The sequence below is a fragment of the Echinops telfairi genome, unplaced genomic scaffold (genome assembly GCF_000313985.2).
Source record: "Echinops telfairi isolate 266 unplaced genomic scaffold, ASM31398v2 ScPeMD7_7466;HRSCAF=8504, whole genome shotgun sequence".
Classification (NCBI taxonomy): Eukaryota; Metazoa; Chordata; class Mammalia; order Afrosoricida; family Tenrecidae; genus Echinops; species Echinops telfairi.
In genome coordinates this window covers 5298864-5317965 of record NW_022111366.1, presented here as the reverse complement: position 1 = coordinate 5317965, position 19102 = coordinate 5298864, and the positions used below count along the sequence as shown (strand labels likewise).

Here is a 19102-nt window from a genome sequence, read left to right as displayed (position 1 = left end):
AATGTGTGTTCTCCGGTCTAACCAGATTTGTAAGGTAGAACTGGGTCATAGTAGTGGGGGGAGAGGGGGAGCATTCAGGAACTAGAGGAATGACGTGTTTTTTGTCAGTGCTTTGCTGCACCTTGGTTGAATCATCCCTTCCTTATAACCCTTCTGTGGGGGGATATCCAATTGTCTACAGATGAGCTTTGAGTCTCCACTCGAAACTCTCTCAATATAGTTGTTTGTTTTGAATCTTTTAATACCTGATCCTGTCGACACCTTACGATCACACAGGCTGGTGTGCTTCTTCCATTGGGCTTATTTGCTTCCCTGCTGGATGGCTGCTTGTTTAACCTCAAGCCTTTAAGACCACAGACACTATATCTTTTGATAGCCAGGCACCATCCACTCTCTTCACCTCTTTTGCTTATCCACCCATTTTGTAATTTATAATGAAAGGGATAGAGACAACTGTAGATATACTTATACGTTAAGTATTACGATAGCAGATGGACTTTGGACTCTACTCAAGGCCTCCCTTATCACAAGAACACTTTGTTCTTAGAAGCCAGCACTCGTTGATACTCACCTTCCCAACACGATTGCTGAAGACAAAAATGGGTGTATTAGTTCATTTCTTGAGAGTAGATGTGAATGAAAAATTTAGAAGAAGAAACTTAACACACAAGGAAAATCCCAGAAATAGGAAGAGATTTGGAAGTTAGAGATGAATATTTGAAGGCAAATTTTTCCCTTTTTCTCTATAAATTGTTTTTGGGGCTGAGGGCTGGCCCTGGAAAGATGTAAATTAAATTTTCCCACTGGGGAGTCTAAGTGGCTGGTAAAAAACAGCCAAACCTACTTGCATCAAGTTGACTCAGACTCATAGAGATCCTATAGAGAGTTTCCAAAGCTGTGAATCTTTACAGGAACAGAGAGCCTCACTTTTCTCCTTGGAGTTGGCTGGTGGGTTCCAACTATTGACTTTGCAGTTCATAGCCCAACATGTAATCTACAATGCCACCAGGGCTCCTTAGATGACTGGTAGAAGTATCCATTAATATGAACTTCAGGGTGAGGGGAGAGTCCCTGGGTGACACAAACACTTAAGCACTCAACTACAAGCCCCAAAGGACGGTTGTTTAAAACCCGCCAGTGGTGCCACAGAACACAGGTGAGAGGATTTGCATCTGGAAGGTCATAGCCCTGGAAACCCCATGGGCCAGGTCTACTCTGCACACCTGGGTGACTGGAAAGCAACTAACAACAGCACCAGAGGACTTACAGTGTGCACAGCCCCTGTGATCCAGGAAATCCATCCTAAGGAATCAACAGGACGCTTTTACAGGGAGGTTCATTACTGTACAGTTAGTCTAGTAATATGGGCACATAGTCAACAAAAGGGAATTGAGTGAGTGAAATAGGTGCATCGGATTACGCAATACTACTCCCCACAACCAAACCCACTGCCATTATGTCAACTCACAGTGACCTTACGTAGGGTTCTCAAGGCTGTAAATCTTCACAGGAGCAAGTAGCCTCGTCTTTCTCCTGGGGAACAGCTGGTGGTTTTGAACCACTGACATCGTTGGGTAAGTACAGCAATGCAATGACTACCCAACAGTGAATTGTGAAGAAAAAACCCCCAAAACCATTATTGAAGAATTATTTGCATGGTAAAATATTCTCAAAGCTAAGTGAAAAATCATTTAAAAAAAAGAGTATGTGTCATATGATGTCATCTATCAAATACATATGCAGAGATAAAAAAAGAAGGACAGATTGACGAGGATTATATCTGGGTTAGAGAGTAAAGTCTTTGATATCTTCTTTTGCACTTTTCTGTGCTTTCAAAATCCACATGAGTTTTGAAAACTGACAGTGAAAACACAAGATTGTTTTCTTTAGGTTTAATCTGGCTCTGTCTTCACTGATGGCTGAACAGGCATCTTTCAATCTGATGTTCCCATAAAGCTGTTAACTTAAACCTGTGTCCTGGATCAATGGTTTGCACTTTCTGTAGCGTTCTCACAGTGAGAGCCTGTGCCCCAGTGAATGTGCACTGGAAATTATACATCACTTGTCTTTCCTTAAGTGAGAACAAAAATGTTCTTCAGAACTCTATGTACCATTCACAACCGGCCTCGGGCAATGATTAGAGAGCTGTCTCCATTCCCCGGAGCCCCGGTGAGCAGAATGAGAAGCCTCTAGAACTTTCTAGTAAACTGAGCACCTTCTTCAGTTAGACACCTTTTGGAAATGTTAATGGAAACCACCATCCTACAGCTCATTCCTTTACCATTGTGCTAGCCTTAAGAGCAAAGATCTGAAGAGCTGACAGATTTTAAAAATAGGTACCATACTTTCTGTCGCACAAAATTAGCATTTGCCTTCACACCACATATTTGTTAGAATAAGTGGCATATTTAGAGCTAGTATTAATAAAACTATAATTACTTATTGGCAAACCTGTGAAAGTTCAGCATTTTATTGCTTTAGTAATTTATCTAGGAGCCTGGTGGTGCAGTGGGCTACACGCTGAGCTGCTAACCACAAGATGAGTGGTGCAAACCCACCTGTGGTTCTGGAGAGAAAGATGAGGCTGTCTGCTTCCACAGGATTTAAAGCCTTGAAAACCCACAGGAGGAAGCTGTAGTTCTGCCCTGTCCTGTAAGGTCTGACTTTCCTATGAGTCAGCATCGACTCAATGACAGTGAACTTGAGGTTTTTATGGTTAATAATTTATCTATTAGAAACTGGCAACCTAAAAATAGTTTGAATTATGGTGCTGGCGAAGAGTATTGAAAGTACCGTGCACTGCCAAAAGAACACGCACACCTGTCTTAGAAGAAGTTTAGCCAGAATGTTCCTTAGAGGCTGAGATGGCAAGATTCATCTCATATACTTTGGACGTGCTATCAGGAGAGACCACTCCCTGGGAAGGGACATCATGCTTGATAGAGGGGCAGCGGAAAAAGAAAGGCCCTGGATGAGATGGATTGACACAGTGGCTGCAAGACTGGGCTCCAACCTAGCTACAGGTGTGAGGGTGGCACAGGGCCGGGCGGTGCTCCGTGTTGGTTCCGCTGTATTTAAGGTCACTATTGCTCGGGACTGACCTGAAGGCCCCTCCCAGCATGAATCCGTTTGAAAGCCCAGTTAGATAGATCTTTGGTCCTTTAAAAAAAAAAACTATGTTGGCTGCTAATGTCATGAGAATGATGGCAACACCCATGGCAGCAGATGGACCTGGTAGTCTATGAGGCGTTTTCTAATAGCTTGCATGCTAGAAACGTGTGTAGCGCTCAGGTTTCGCCTCAGCATCCTCCAAGTTTCTCAGGTGCGATGTGCTGCAGCCGCCTCCACTTGGCGGAACTGGGAGCGCTGCCCCTGATAGGACCCCTGGGATACCTCATCGACCCATTGGTGTCCAGGCCCACCCCTCAGCTCCAGGGCAGAGCCTAAGCACCCACCCACCCATCCCATTAGAAAGGAAGCGCTTTTACCAGAATGTTAGCATCATCCAGGGTGAAAGTGGCTTTTAGATAAAGCTGGACAATAGAAAGCTGAAAACACCCCAAGCCAAGCTCTTTACTGTCCTCTGGGAGGCCCTGGCTACCGCAGTGTCCACTGAATGGGACTCTCAGCAAGATACCACCAAGTTCGACACCATGTACCTGACCCCCTTGTGCAAACACATCTTTGGACAACTCAACCCAGTGAAGCAAGGACCAGCTGATCCCAGCAGCTCTGAGGCTTCTGGACTCTGACACCATCTCCTTACTATAGGGTGGACGATCCAGAGACAGGAGTGGAACTTCGGAGGACTGAGTGGGATCACGTTATTGGGTGGGCAGAGGCGAGATAAGGCTTGGAGACGAGTGTCTCCACCAGCATCTTGGGCCCCCAGCATAGCAGCCAAGACGCAGGAGACTCTTGCCAGTCATCTGGCCTCTTACAACACGTGCACCCTCCAAGGGAGGGAGCTTGGGGTGGCCCAGCTCAGGTCCATGGTGCTGACCTGGAGCCTGATGGATCTGTGCCTGTTGGGGGAGCAGGCTGTGCTGCCGTCATGCTTGGAGGAGGAATCCTGCGTGGGGCAACATTGAGTGGGCCCATGATGATGAGCTGCAGGAGTTGCAGGCTCGTGCCACCGCCACCCCCCTTCGTTCATCTCTGCTCTGAGCTCTTCCATCAAACACAAGCTCTTGCGAGAGTGAGCCCTGCAGCTAGGCCCCATGACAGTAGAGCCTGAGAGGACGCCAGCAGCAGACACAACAGCTTGCCTATAACTTCCTCACATTTTAATGACCCTATTTAATTAACTATGTCTCTACTCTGGAAATGTGCCCTGGTTTTGTGGCTCTCTTTTTCCACCTTTTGTGATTGATGTCTCCGCTTCACCAAGGTGAAGCACCACAAACACCTTTGGGGAGCTAGCTGTCCACTGGGAAGCAAACCACGTCCATGACAGACGTATGGGAACAGCCCAGAGGGCTAGTGGACCACACCAATATCCGTCCCTGCATCCCCAAGACCAGAAGAACTAGATGGTCCTAGGATCCCATGAGAAGGTCCTGGATAGAATGGGAGAAAAATATGGAACAAAACTCAGGATCACAAGAGACCAGGGCTAGAGACTGAGGGACCGCCAAGACTATGGCCCTCGGTCACCCTTCAGGTCTAGAACTGAACTCACCCTGTGTTAGAACAATCGACCATTTGGATGGAAAGGGTAACATTTAACCGAGGACAGGAGGTGAGGAAAGAAGGAGGAATGGAAACCGGAAACACAGAGACGTGGGATCAGTGAAAGTACACTGAGAATGGAAATGGATGAGTTGGAACAAAATGTATATACGTTGAATGGGAAACTGATGGTGTGCTTTGTAAACCCTCACCTGATTCACACTAAAAAGTTGGAAAAAACTAAGAGTCCTCTCAAAGAAAGTTATCTTATTGCAGTTGGTCAGAGAAGCTTCTTCATTCAATCTACAAATTTACCTGGCAATAGAAGAGAGCTCAGTGCTGCCATCAATACCAGTGCCATGATGATCCTTTCCACTGTGTACCCTTGGCGCCTATGGCAGCTCTGATAGGTCCATTTATGATCTTCATTGAGCAAATGAAGGAACTCAAGTTTCAGAGAAACTAATTGCCATAGGACGAGACAATACATTTGGAAAGGGAAGTTAAATTCAGGCCATTCAGGTTTCAAATTCCACCTTCTTTCCATCGATTGTACAGCTGAATCAAAGCAGCGGTACCCACTACCACTTTCCCATTGCTTTCTGTTATTAATTAAATTATATGCTCCCAAAACATAGATTGAAGTCCTAAGCTCTGTACCTATCGATGTGACTCTGTTCAGAAATACACCGACTGCTTCATTATTTATCATATTGTTCATTAGTTTACATTTGTAACAACAGTGAAAATCTACTGATTTTTTGAATTAATGACGTACATCAATGAATGCCAAGGTGCTAAGAGAGTAACTCTGTCAGTGATAGTTTAGATTACGTGTCAACTTGGATAGGCCACGATTTTCCGTGGTTTGGTAGTTATGTAAAGATAGGATATGCACACGACAGTTATATAGTTATGACAAAAATGTGTAGTTGTCCTCATTTTTGTGTTCTTATATGGTCATCCCCCATTCTCATATAACAAATTAGTCTTTGGAACCTGACACTGTTGAGGAGTGCATGTTGGGTCTTAGAGGGTGATAAGAGTGAGGTCAACACGAGGATCTACTGGAGTGGACTCAATGCCACCGAGTCGATCCGACCCATAGTAACTCTATTAGACAGGGTAAAACTGCCTCTGTGCGTTTTTGAGACTGTAACTCTTTACCAAAATAGAGAACCCCATTTTCCCCAACAAAGGGGCTGGTGGTTTCAAACCGCTGACACTGCAGATTGCAGCCAAATTCGTAACCACTATTCCACCAGCACTCCACTACTGGAGTAGGGTGACTCCTGATTCTACATGACCAATTCTCACTCATAGGGACCCTATAAGACAGTGGTTCTCAACCTGTGGGTCGCAACCCCTTTGGGGGTCAAACGACCCTTTCACAGGGGTCACCTGATTCATAACATTAGCAAAATTACAGTTATGAAGTAGCAATGAAAATAATTTTATGGTTGGGGGGGGGGGTCACCACAACATGAGGAAAGTTGAGAAACCCTGGACAAAGTAGAACCACCTCATCAGTTTTCTAAGACTAAACTTTGTGGGAGCAGGCTACCACATCTTCCTTCTGTGGAGCAGCTAGTAGGTTTGAACTGCTGACCTTTTGGTCAGCATACCACCAAAGCTCCAATCTTATATGACTGGTATGATCATAAAAGAAGAGAAGAGACACACACAGAGAGATTTGCATAGCCAAGTTAAAATGCATTACAAACAAGACACACCAAAAATCATTTGCTGTCACCAGAAGCTAGGAGACAAGTATGGAACAATTCTCTCTTCGAGCCTTCAGAGGGACTCAGCACGGCTGACACCTGATCTCAGGCTCTCAGGCTTTAAAACTATACGACCATAGATTTCTATTGTTATCAGCTCTCCAGCTTAGTTCTAGGACACGAAGACATTCTCAGAGAACTCCATATATATTATGAAAATAACTTTTACGGATAGAGGACAAATGAAATGTGAGGATCTAGGACAATATGGCTTGCTCAGGTTTTATCAGTGTTTACCCTTTTGATGAGCCTAAGTCAAGGGTTTTATTTTCACTTTCATGATGAGAAATTGAAGAGACTCATTCTCAATCTTCCTGGCAATTATGAGTTTGTAGCAATGCCCTTGGGAGTCCAAGACTTTCTTTGGTAGATACCGTCACTCTGGGTAGTGCCTTTCAGGAGCATAAATAGGTCACGGTTCCCGTTAAGTGTCATTTAACCCCACCCAGTGACAATTAACCACTTTTATTAAATTAACTCTACATTCCCATAGAGAAGCGCCAACCTTTCAATTTTCTTCCTCCACTGTACCAAGTATTATCATAACTCCTATTCACATTTAATTAACAGTTGATAAACGACCAGATCTCCAGGATGATGCTAAATTCCCTCGTCACTCCACAGATAGCTCATACTGATGAACTTTCACCCTGTTAAGGACTATCACCAGGGGGTGGGGGGAGCCATAAAGAGTCAGTGGGGGAAACAATGGACACTTTGAGGACTTATTTTTGGCCGTGTCACTGTCTCCTTGTCCCCCCTCTGAATCCACCACCGTCCAACAATTCCACTCTCTTTATTAGACATTTGGCTCTAGTGTCTGGGGGAAAAACAAATGAAAAATCTAGCTGCAATGATCTTGTGATTACACCAACAATACAAAAAAGAAAAAAAGTGTATGGTCACATATGTAGGTGTATAGGCATAGATAAGGGGGTAACCCCACAAAAACGGAATTTTTATTTTCAAACCTATGTATTTTGTTTTTTCCCCCACAAAACAACCTTATCACCTTCAAGGTATTCTCCCTTATACTTAATACATTTGTCAAATCTACAATTCCATTCTTGGAAACATTTTTCAAACTGTTTGGATGGCTGACAGTACCTCACTCTTTCTTTTCTTCTACTCTTCTGTGTCATCAAATCACTGTCCTTTCATGTCCCTCTTCATTCACAGAAACAAAAAGTAGTCGCACAGAGTGAGGTAAGGTGAGTAAGGTGTGTGGGGTAAGAGAGGCATGATGTTTTTTGCCAAAAATTGGCACATTGAGATGGCTGCATGAGCACATGCAAATCCAGTCCCCCATCTGGTGGCAAAACCAGTCCCCTGTCTGCCACAAATCAGGCCTTTTTTGTTGCACACTATTACGCAATCTTTTCAGAACCTCTCCATAGAAAGCTTGATTAACAGTCTGACCTGGTGGAACAAACTCCAAATGCACTATGAGTCGACATTTTCATCTGTTTGGGAAGTTGACGGACATCCAGAAGAAGGTTTGTCATCGATCGACATTTCACCCTTTTGAAACAAGAAAACCACTCATACACTTGAGTTTTCCGATAGCGTGTCTTTGTAAGCTGTGTTCAACATCACGACAGTTTCTGTGGCATTTTTTTTCACAGCCACATGCTGTTCTCTTAATTCAGCTATTACAAAACAGTAGGTTTGAGTGAAATAGCTCTTACCTGAACATTCACTCTGACCAGAGGGAACCTTCCCAGGCAATGCCACAGGGGTGCACTACCTCAGAGTGAGTTGCTCAATGGTCACCTACCAGGAAAAATTCATGCTATGAAAGCTCTGCCAGCAGAGATTTTTCTGTTTTTTGGGGGGGGCACCCCCTCATACGTGCATGGGTAGGTACATGTGGATACATATTATGCACAGATAGGAGTATCTGTAGCCACATTTACATACAAATATGTGTATGCATGCATACAAGTGTAGAGAAAACAATTACAGATATTTCTCAGACACAACCAAATGACTTGCATGATTGGCTTTCTGGGTTGGAAAACTTAAGTTCTTAGTTTCATGGGACAACTCAGTCAATTGGTATGATATCATCCACAAAGTTTATGTTTTGCATTCCAGTGAGATGATACAAAAAGTTTGTGGCAGCCATTGAAGATACAGCAATTGGTTTATACTCATCAGAATTAACAGAGTAAGAAGTAATCTAAGTCTAAGGAAGAAACTAGTCCCAAGCACTAATAACCTACATGAGCAATGGCGTCAACTACCCTGAGACCAGAAAAAACTAGATGGTACCTGACTACCACTGCTCACCCTTCTGATCAGGACCACAATAGATGGACCCTAATAAGAACAATAGGAAAACATGCACCAGAACTCACATTTTTGAAAAGTCCAGACTTACTCGCCCAGTTGAGACTAGGAGAGTCCTACCTTGAGATAATCTTTAAACCTTGAACCAAAACTATGCCCTGTGGTCATCTATGAATAAAATACCACATTGGAACACCATGGGAATGATGCTCCATTAAGGAAACGTCTGTATGAAGCCAATGGACCACAATTACTCTAAACAAACGTGAGAAGTCAAGGGGGAGAATGGAGTCTTGAAACGGAACAACCAGAATGCAACTAACGATAACCTTGGCATGCTGTAAAATGGGTAATACTGTCATGGAACAATTTGTATAGAAATTGTCATATGGTCTCTCTTATGACCCTTTTAAAAGTTGTTTCAGTCTAAAAACCAAAAAACAAGTGAACAGGAAGTACATGTGGATTCAGCCCTGGGTGAATCCCCTCTGACCATGAACCAGGGATGTGAATCGCCTTGCTAACATGCAGACTGCATTGGAGGATGGGTTATTGCTGATGCAGTTCGGTTAAAGTTTAACACCTTATTTGATCTCCCTTTTGACACATTTTTAATTTGTTAGAATTTTTAATATTTTCTGCTTTTTGTTTCTTTTTTTCTTGGTTTGGCCTTGTTAGTGTTCGCTTTTTATTTGTTTGTTTGCTTTTGTGTGTTCTTTCTGTATAGAAAATCCAGATTAGGTCAATCTATAAAGGCACTAACTGGATTAATGGTTTCCTGGTGGTATAGCCAGGAGCCCAGGCGACAGCAGTTATGCATTGGGCTGCCACCCATAAGACCAGCAGTTCAACACCACGAGCTGCTCCCAGGGAGAAAGGCAGCACGTTCTACTCCCCTACCCAGTCACAGTCTCAGGACTATGAGAGTAGTTCTACTAGGAGTCGGCATCGGCCCGACGGCAGTGAGTTTTGTGGGGATGCAGGAGAGGTTGTGGGGAAATGGGGAGCCAATAACAAAGAGCACAAGAAAGAAGGAAATGTTCTACAATGGATTGTGCTGATGACGGCACAACTCCTCTTAATGTTGTTGAGCTACCGGATTGTATGACATGTGAATTATATGCCAATAAAACTTTAAAAAATTACAGAACTTAAAAAGAAAGAAACCAAGAAATTGTCAGATGGAAACCTAATTTGCTGGGTAAACTTTCACTGAAAGCAAGTAAAATAGTATTAGAAAAAAACAAAACCAACTTCCATCTACATGTGCCTCCAGCATCCACGTTGCTCTTTCCTGGGCACCTGTGTGATGCTCCCGCAGCACCAGCGGTCAGTGCTGGCGGCCCTCTCAGCAGCCAGACTCGATTAGTATCAGGAAGGTTAGATGAACACCGGTGCACTGGGATGGTAATAATACCCTGAAAAGGTGAACTAACTAATAATTACAATAACGAGAAGGTGGAGAAATTATATGCTGCTCATTTAGTATCTGTTATTTTAGGGCTATGGGGTGAAACATTGCTGTCCCCTCTTAATCTCCCTGCATTTTTATGATGAGGAAAAGGACAGAAGGTAGTTCAGAAAAAGCCAATTTGGGGCAAGATTAATTAAGAAGGAATCACTGTAGAAGGAGAGTCTAAAAAAATAGGATGGTTTTGAGTATCAAAGATAGGCTGGCGTTTCCAGGAACAAAGCATGCCCGTGGCTTCTGGGCCATTCACTCACCCCGCCAGTCATGTCCGATTTGGATGGCATGAACGAGCCCTTGATGTTGTGCCCGGCACCCAAAGTAATACATTTTATTTAGCTTTTTTTTCTACTCACGACTTGTATTTCTTTGTAATTACCCAGTCCCTAGTTTTCTGAAGTGTGCCTTGGTAAGTATTATCTCAGAAAAGATTATGTAGATGAATGCATTTTCATAACATTGGGTTAATCACAGACATCTTTAATTATAGGACTTTTAAAGGTTTTTAATATAGTAATATGCACAGTAAATGTCCAAGTGGGGTGCATACTCGTTTGCACTATTTAGAATGGGTCAAAAGCAATGAACTGTGCTAATTTCATACACTCTAACCTAATGTTATCCTGTCCTTAAAAATCTGCGTGACTATAGGGCTCTTCCAGGGACAAGTTCGTATTGTATCAGCGGCCTCAGGACGCATTTGGGAACTACAGCCTGCGTATAAAGGACGTCGCTCAGACCCTGCTGCCGTCAAAGTGCAGAGAGGACAGTAGAGCGGGAGGACTTCCGCGACGGCCAGAGCAGTCGTCCAGGCTTCTGGGCTGAATGCCCAGGAAGGGTCCCCAGTGTGAGGGTTCACCCCCACCCCCCGCCCACAAATACGAAAATGCAAGTTACAATATGCAGACTTACAATTGTTGCTGTGTCAAAGTGAAAGGATCAAAACTCTAAGTCTGCTCGTTTAGTTTAATATACAGATATCTAACAAAGAAAGCCGAATGCACACTAAGAAAGTTCCCTCTATGAGCTGCTATGTTAACATTATTTGCCTTTGGTTACAGACAGGAAAGACCAGGGAAAAAAACAACATAATTCTTTACCATGTTAGAACCATGAATGACTTCCCCCCTCGCCCCCACCCCTGCAACCCAGATTCCCTTGAGTGTTAATGCTATGCTGTTTCAGAATTTAAAAAACCCCCACAACACCACACAAGTTATTCTTCAGGACATTAATCCAAACAATTCAAGACACTCCTCTGGGGAAAATCCCAATGTCTCTTTCTCCATTCTCTTCCATGTGGGAGAGTGGAATTCAGGATAAGATGGCCGCCAGCTTCCAGTGTTTGGTAAATTATGCCTTTGTGGTCACTGAGCTGGGTGGAGTCAAAAAGCCAGGAGACAATGCCACTGTGTCTCAGGAAGGGCCCTCGGGCCCCCCTGCAGATGAAGGCGCTCCTACCTAGATCACAAACCCACAGGTCTTCCAGCACCCAGGGGCTGCTTTCTAAAAGCCTGTGTCCCAAGCTCATCATTTACATTTCTGAGCAAGATTTGATAGACATTTTGCTTATAAACACCAATTAGCGTTCTCAACAAGGACCCCAAACCTAAGAATCCCACGGTTTAAAGATATACTGTACATTTATAATGGAAAAGAAAACATCCCTGTCATAAAACACACAATTTCAGCTATGGTATGAATGGTGTAGACTTGGAAATGGCTTCCGCATCTGACTGGACTCCTTAGCAGCCGGTTGGTGAAGGGTGAGTGTCTTAGTCCAAGGGAAACGGGGGGCTGTGGACCCGAAAGGAACTGTGGTGAGGACGACCCTCTCTCGCTCTAGGTAAGAGAAAGGTTTGAGTCCTCCCCTCTTGACTCACCCCCAAGCAGCCCTTGTTCCTGGGCTGTCCCCGCGCTCTCTGCGTACAGTCCATCTGAAGGAGCCGGTGAAAGTACATACAAGGCAGTTTCCCTGCACAGGGAAGTGTCCACAGAACTGTTAGCGGAGTTTCAGGTCTTTGCCTTCCCGAAATAAAGATCTACCCCGAGAGGCACAGAATGGGTTGTTTGGGGCATAGAAAATTGTACTGCGAGTCTCCCAGGAGAGAGAGAAAGGCCCACCAGCCAGCATGGCTGGGTCTGAGGCTTCTCTCCCCGCCAGCTGCTTTGAAGCACACGCGCAAGATCACAGGGAAATGTCTGCCAGTGGCAGGAGAACTTCTGCTGGGGGGAGCAAGGGATTTGGGGACCTGTCATCCCAATATATCCCATGGTCTGCACATGCTCTGTGCAAATACCCACCTCCCCTCCCGTGCCCTGTTACAGAACCGGCGTCCAGGCTACGCCCAGAGGTGCCTCTAACAGTAGGAGGTCAAGACGTCAATGGCTTTTGCCAAATTGTGACGGTCTCCCTTTGAGACCCTTGGACAGGCTCCTTTATCTACGGCCACGAGAAAGGTGCCTTGGCTTTTTATCAACTCTGGCTACTTAGTCTAAGGCTTGGCTTCTCTAAAAAAATGTAAGGAAGAAGCAAGAGTTTAGGAAATCAGAGAGATCGAAACTAAAATAAGAATTCAGCTTCTTTCTGATCAGAATATTTCCTTGTCTCAGTTCTAACACCAGGGTTTCTACTAGGATCGATCTAGAAACTTTATCCCAGACTTGAAGGGCATCTGCCTTGGGTTATTGAAAGGCACTTCCTCCCACAGGACCTCTCTCTGCTCTGAAGTGTATGCTCTCTGCTTTAAATGACAACCATCCCTGTACTGTTACCTTCTAGTCCTGCATCCTGAGGACTTTGGGAAAGAGTACAATCAATCATCAAATAAAAAAGAGGAAAGGTTATGTGTTCATACAAAAAGGTTCCCTGGTGTCACAACTTGGTGGGTTTGAATTGTATGGCGGCGGCAGCAGCCCACAAAGCTTCGATCATCCCTGAGATCCACAGAAGCAGAGACGAACTCCAAGAGGCTGGGCCAGGGTCACAGGGTGTGGGAGGTACTGGAAACTGAGAGAAGAAACTGTCAGGAAGGAGGTAGTGAAGACACCTGCAGTGAACGCTATCGAGAAGACAAGGATGGAAGACCAGAGAGCCAAACATTAGATTTAACAACCCAGAATCATCAGAGACATTGACAGGAACACTGTCTTTGGTATAATTGGGGGACTATAACTGGTTACGTTGAGAGACTTATAATAGAATACCCTGACTCTTCACCATCCACTATCTTGTTATCCAACATTTTGCATTTACAACAGTATTTTGTAATTTTGCACATCACCAACTACACCTGGCTTTTGCCAAATTGTAATCGTCTTCCTTTGAGATCATTAGACAGACTCCTTTATCTAAGGCGTCGAATAATGAATGCTGAAGTGCAAGGTCAGAGTAACACTGGCTCTAATACTCAGTCAAGTGTAACTTGATTGGGCCAGGCGTCTCGGTGGTTTGGCAGTTATGCAATCGTGTAGCCATCTTCTGTTTTGTGATCTGAATTTTCACCTAATGTTGGTTTTCATGTAACAACCTGATCTTTGGAACCTAACCATGCTGGTAAATGGAGTCAGGGTATCTGGTTTATGTTCAGGGCTTTCGATGTATTCGCTCACGTAATATTGACGACGTACATTATAGCTTTATCGTCATTTCACAGATAAAGATTCCAGGTCGAGAGAGGATAAACAGTCCGCCCGAGACCACACAGCTAGACAGCTGCAGAGCGGGTCAGAGCCCTAGCAGTCTCCCTCCAGGCGGTTACTCAGACCCCTACCTTCCTCTCCTCTACAGTGCACCAACATCACTACACGAAATAACGCCAGACAAGGCTGTCAACAAGTTTGCTGAGAACGGGCAAAGAGAAAGCAGGTGGTAGTTGGAGAGGTTGTTAGGTTTAGAGGGCTTTTTTTTTTTCTTTTAAGGGAGAACATCCTGATGTATGGGTTGTGTGCTGAGAGGATGAAGAACGGAGTAGAGGAAAAGAGATGGCTGGTGCTGGCTCAGAGGAGGGATGTTTGAGCAGGACAGGAGGGATGGAGAGGCTGGTAGGAGCTGGGCACGTCTTCCCCCCAGAGAGAAGGAAGAGAGGAAGGGCACAGAGGAGGGTAGCAGATTGTTTTGGAGATAAAAGGCGAATGCCTGATTGTTCTGCTTCATTCTGCTCAGTGAAGGCTGAAGCAAGCTAATTTAGAAGTGGAGAGGAGAAGAAAGGGTGGAGGGATTGCAAGAGGATTGAAGAAAGGAGAGGTGTCAAGTGGCTGTTGTGGAGAGAGGAAAAGATCACAACAGGGAGCCAGGATGGAAAGCTAACAGAGACCATTCAATGCGCCTCAATTTTATCGCTGCTCTCTCTGCCTCTCAGATCTTTCATGGCTTTTTCCCTATGAAATGTTTCATTCTGGATCTGCAGAGAAAGAAATGGGGAAAACGGCCTGCTCTCGCTCACATTACTGCTGTGCGGGGAGCAGTTGGGATGTCTTGGGAAGTGATGTGAAAGTAAATCTGAAGCATCCCAGGCATATGGCCTGGGATCATGCAAAGCTGATAGAGAAATAGAACCTGGACTTCTTATCTGTAGAAACGTTGTGTTTTTCCCTTTGTTGTCATCAAAGCCCATTGGTTGCTTTTTAGAACATTTCTTGTTTGTTTTTTTATGTGTTCTTTTTCAAAAAGAATTTTATTAGGGGCTCATACAGCTCTTGTCACAATCCATACATACGTCCATTTTGTCAAGCACATTTGTACATTTGTTACCCTCATCATTCTCAAAACATTTGCTTTCTACTTGAGCCCTTGGTATCAGCTCCTCTTTTTTCCCCTCCCCCTCCCTCCCTCCCCCTTAATAGTTTATATATTATTATTTTTTCATGTCTTACTGAACAATGTCTCTTTCCACCCACTTTTCTGTTGTCTATCCCCCGGGGAAGGGGTTATAGGTAGATCATTGCGTTCGGTTCCCCCTATCTCCCACCACCTTCCCCTTCCCCTCCTGGTATCACTACTCTCATTATTGGTCCTGAGGGGTTTATCTGCCCTGGGTTCCCTGTGTTTCTGGCTCTTATCTGTACCCGTGTACATGCTTTGGTCTAGACAGATTTGTAAGTTAGAATTGGGATCATGGTTGGGGGGTGGGGGGAGGAAGCATTAAAGAACTAGAGGAAAGTTGTATGTTTCATCGGTGCTACACTGCACCCTGACTCACTCGTCTCTTCCTTGTGACCCTTCTGTAAGGGGATGTCCAGTTGTCTACAGATGGGCTTTGGATCTCCACTCTGCACACTCCCTCGTTTAGATTGATATGATTTTTTTGTAGAACATTTCTTACAGGGGAATATAGAACCACACGCCATCCCAGGTGAAATGTATGACTACTTGGATTAAATCCTTGAGCTTTCCCTGAGGACGAAAAGACCCCTGTGAGAAGGCTGAGGCCGTGATCCTCAAACCTGAGCTGTACCCCAGTCCTCGGTGAGCTCGGGCAAGCACAGAGCACTAGGCTGCCCCACGAGGTTCTGACTCAGTCGGATTGGCACGGAGTCTGAGGGTGTATGTTTCGCACCAGTTCCCAAATGATGTTGATGCTGCTGGGTCGGAGACCACACCTTGAGAAACACTACTCTAAGATGATTCTTCTCAAACGTCACTGGACAGTTGAATCGTCTGGAATCCTGGGGGCAGTGCAGATCTTGATCACGTGTCGTTCTGGGGTAGGTCGGAGAGCCTGTCTTACTAGCAAGTGTCCAGAGATATATTTTATGTTGGTACAGGACAACACTGAGTGTGAGTGACGGTGTTGAGAAAGACAATGGCCTTAGATTTCTTCAAATCTACCACTGCAGGGGCCAAAGTATTTCCTCCCATGTCACAGAACAAGGACTGGAGAAAAGATGCCTCTTGATTTACTAAATAATAATAACACAGAGATGCTTTAAACCCACTGCTCTTGTTAAACCTGTTGCAAATTCTTGCCCTGTCCCCAAGTCACTTTCTTACTCTGTGAAAACAATAAGAAGTAATGATTTAATAAAAACCATTACCACACAAATTGCTAGCTTTTTGCTAGGCACTACATGTGCCTAAGGTCTACACATGTATTATTTCATTTAATTCTCACAATAACCTTATCAAGTAGGAAGTACTGTTAACCCCTGATTTACTGATGAGAACATGAAGCCGCAGAGAGGCTAAGTAATTTACTCAAGGTCACACAGCTAGGACGTGGAGAACTGGAATATGAGCACAGGTGTGACTGACTTCAGAGCCCACACTTCTGTGTCAACGGTGAAAGCTAGAAGTGGCTTTGGCTTTCAGGTGTGGGACTTGGATGCTGATGAATACATGGTCTACTGCAAGTCGAGTGTTTAGTTAGGGTCATTGGCGAAATACCAGGTTACTGAAGAATGCATGCCATCATTTTTGGATTTTGCTTTTGTTTTTAAGATGTATGACCTTTGAGTGAGTTGCACAATTTAATGTAGTTATTCTTTCAGTAAACGTTTACTAAATCACACTGAATTTCTAAGTCTCTTCTTGCTCTAAAAGGATGTAATGCTCTCCCGAAGTTTGGTCATTTCCTGTTCCTTCACTAGTGCAGAGGACCACTGAAACCACACAGACAAGGGGCCGATGACCTGTGCGCTCCAGCAATGTCCTGCGGCAGACTAAGAACCTCTGCCGTTACCGAGGGAGTAGTTGTTAGCAGAGGAAATGCTGGTGGCATAATAGACGACACATTGAGCCACTATTCACAAGGCCAGTGGTTTGAACCTACTGGTCTCTCTGCCTGAGAAAGATGAGGCTGTCTACTCCTGGAAAAATTTACAGACTTGGAAACTCAAAGGGGGAATTCTCCTCTGCCCTTCACAGTTGCTATGGGTCAGAATGGACTTGATAGCATTGGGTTTGGCTTTGTGTTTAAAGTTGTCAGTGATGAGTTAAGGCCTGGATTTTCAGTGGTATGCAGAATAGAAAAGAGACTTTTCTGAGAAAAATCCAGATGGAAGAGGGGGTAGAAACTTACTGGTTCTGTCCCGGGTTTTGCCATAGGCTGGCTAAAGACACTGAACAAGTCATCTTGCTTCAACATTTGTATCTATGAAATGGAAATAATTAGGAATGTAGGGTGTTTGCCCAATTTCACTATTGCTGAAATCTTGATCAGAGCTCCACAACTCCAGCTGGCCCCTGAAAGCTACTGGTCTTCAGAAAGTCAACAGCTCCGCGTCAGGAAGGGTTAGGTGCTGCATTGCCTCACCGGGCCCACCTTCAGTTCTTCACTCATACCCATAGCGTGTGATATGGGAAGAACCAGATACTAAATAAAGATTGTAAGCTAACTGGTTATCTTCAGGTTTACAGAAAGATTGGGTCTCAGACTCATAGACCACGAAAGATGAGGAGGCCTCTCGAGAACCACACACATCTTCTCCAGATCTGTGGCAGGTCACCATCTTCCAGAAAGCCTAAGATAGACAGAGGGATGAGTACAGAAGATCAAAGACACACATCTGATTTGAACAGTTCAAACTTCGTCAGTTGATCCCCTGCTGGTGCTTGCTAGACCTGATCTGGTTTTTAACATTTTCTGTATTTTTGTTTTGTTTTTGTTGGCTCATATTAGGGTCTAGCTTATCGGAATTATGTCATTGGAGGTCACCTTCATGAAGTTGTGCTGTATGTTTGTCCGTGTTTCAGTACATGAAACTCAGGACTGATGAACTTCGAGGGACAAGGAGAAGGGTTTCGGGGGTGAAGGGTGGGGAGTGGCTAGAGTGGTGGTGGTGGGTGGGTGGGAGTGTTTAAGGGAGACTATGTCAAGGAGTCCAGGAAGAAGAAGAAAGTTTGGAAACTGTGGTAGCAAATGTACAATTTTGCTTGACATGATTGAACTGTGGAATTTTATGATATATGTATTAATTCCCAATTAATAATAATTTTTTTAAAAAAAGATTGTCTAGTGGTAGCCCATTCAGAGTATAGCTGGAACGCTCACTGGAACACCCGTTTCAGGGACAGGTGAGAGATTGGCGCCATAGGGTTGAGGTTAACAATTTTTTGCTGAGCGCCAGCCATGTGCTCTGTCTTATAATGATTATGGCAATAGCTAACATTGACGGACCTCTTAGGCACATGCTTATCACATGTAAGTCACACAATCCTAGGAATTCATTATAATTACCCACCTTACTGTATAGATGGGAATTGAAGCTCATATGGGTGAGGGTTTATGGTGGTGTGAGAATGTGGTGAGCTGACGCAAGACCCCAGGTGCAGACCATAGTGCTACTCTGGCTCCTTAAAAGAAAGAGCCGGGCAAAGTCTAGCCATTGAATGATCTAACCCCAGTGAGAGAAACAGACAGGGAAGAGGAACAAATGGATCTATGAAGACCGACCAGCTTAAAAACTGGCGAAATGGAAAACTGAGACTCTACAGCAAAAATACCAGAGCTTCCTTTGCTTCACCCTTTCTCATTCTCTGCTTCCTGCACCTTGTCCTTGGCCTTGGCCTCCCAGCAGCCTCCATCTTCTGCTGTGTCTGCCTTTCCCATTGGTTCTGGTGTTTTCCTTGTGTAAATGCTCCCAATAGTTCTTTTCAAATAAAAATAAAAATCACAATGGGACAGAGGAAGAGTCCAGGAAATAGGAAGGGAGGCAGGAAAAGTGAGAGGGAGGGAATAAGGAAGGGAGGAAGGAAGGAAGAAATAAGGGAGGGAGGGGAGAGAAGAGGGAGGTGGGTTAAATTGAAGTCCATGCCAACTAGCTTTGCTTCAGCTTCAGCTCATGTCTCTCCTATCTGGAAGGTTATTTCTAAATGTTACACCTCCTGGCAAATGTCAAACCCTCTCTGCAACTCTGTAGGGGTCCCCGCACTGGGCACCCTGAGCAT

At 44.5% G+C, this 19102-nt stretch overlaps 1 pseudogene; it reads left to right on the top strand.

Moving 5' to 3' along the window:
• The first annotated feature begins 3327 nt into the window (after window positions 1–3327).
• On the top strand, window positions 3328–4202 carry LOC101642512 (annotated as a pseudogene).
• The last annotated feature ends 14900 nt before the right edge of the window (window positions 4203–19102 follow it).